The 1,343-nt window shown below is 36.0% G+C and overlaps 1 non-coding gene across 1 annotated transcript; it reads right to left on the bottom strand.

Moving 5' to 3' along the window:
* Positions 1–915: 915 nt before the first annotated feature.
* Positions 916–1,023, bottom strand: LOC141616270 (small nucleolar RNA R71). The gene has a single exon (XR_012530625.1). It is a non-coding gene; the product is annotated as a small nucleolar RNA R71 (small nucleolar RNA).
* Positions 1,024–1,343: the final 320 nt, after the last annotated feature.

The raw sequence follows: 1,343 nt of genomic DNA, 5'->3' as shown, positions 1-1,343 counted from the left end.
ATGCACAACAAATTTATGTAACATATGACATGTGACATATGACAAAATTGACAAAAATAATATGGATCCCATATTATAAGTGGATCGAAATATTGAGGGATTATGGTGATTAAATTATGTTTAATAATTTAAGTGGAGACAATATGATGACACTACCTACACCTAGCCTTGCATACCTATTCTCTTGGTTAGAGAATCATGCCCATGCATAGGCTACCCAATCCCTCCCCCCACCGGTTTTACCAAGACCATTTAGAGAATTTTTCTTCTCTAATTTTTCATTCATTCACATACATTATTTTCTAGTATAAGAAATTAATTTTCTCTCTACACTTTTATGAGAAATTAGAGAGATAAAACACTCCAAAATACTTCTACTCTTGACCGGATATTCAAGAGCACAACCAATTTATTTTGGGTCATTTTTCTACAAAAATTAATATTATCTAGTATCTATAATATTAATTTTAATTAAGAGAAAGCCTTGGGTATAATTCCTTGGGAGAGATCCTACACTTGGGTCTTTGTTCATCCAAAAGGAAAGCTCAAGAACAAGAGAGAAGGAGATCTCTTTTGTGCCCATAAAACCGAAATCATCAATGTAAGGATGTGATTTCTCTTCTATTTATATAAAGTTTGCATGCATAAGACCTTTGTTAATTTTATGACAAATTAATTTTGACATATAAGAGTATGTTAGTATGTATAAAGATCTACATTTCCTTCATATTGCTCCATGATTCAGCAAACCAGTGTCACTCAAGCCCAAATTAGGGAAATACTTTTCCTTTTCTCTTTGAAGGACAAGGTAAAGCTATGGATCAATAGCCTTGATCGCACCACCATGAGGATCACAAATTTGGAGACATTGGCTCTTGCTTTCTATCAAAAGTTTTTTCCACCAGAGAAAACTCAAACTTTAAGGAGCCAAATCACCGGTTTCCGTCAACAAGCTCTTGAGAGCTTATATGAAGCTTGGGAGAGATACAAGGAGTTGTAAAGGCAATGCCCACATCATGGGTTGGATGCTTGGTTCCTAGTATAACATTCTACAATGGATGTTGTGCCGAGTCCCGAAGAATTCTTGATTCCGCCAACAATGGGCGATTTGATCAAATTGACACGAATATTTCTTATGCCACGATTGAGTCAATGGCGATTCACGATGCCCAATATGTCAATTCTCGAAGTGTGCCCATCAAAGGTAAAGAAGAAGCTTCCGACACCACCGTTTTGAAAGCTCAGCTCTTATTACTCCTACAACAATTGGGGGACTGAGATGCTAAAGATTCTATTCAACAACTCAATGTCGTATCCTCTACTAGCCAAATCATTGTTTGTGA

This window comes from Silene latifolia, chromosome 11, assembly GCF_048544455.1.
Source record: "Silene latifolia isolate original U9 population chromosome 11, ASM4854445v1, whole genome shotgun sequence".
Lineage (NCBI taxonomy): Eukaryota > Viridiplantae > Streptophyta > Magnoliopsida > Caryophyllales > Caryophyllaceae > Silene > Silene latifolia.
Note: the sequence above shows the minus strand (reverse complement) of the source record. Positions and strands in the feature narration are given on the sequence as shown.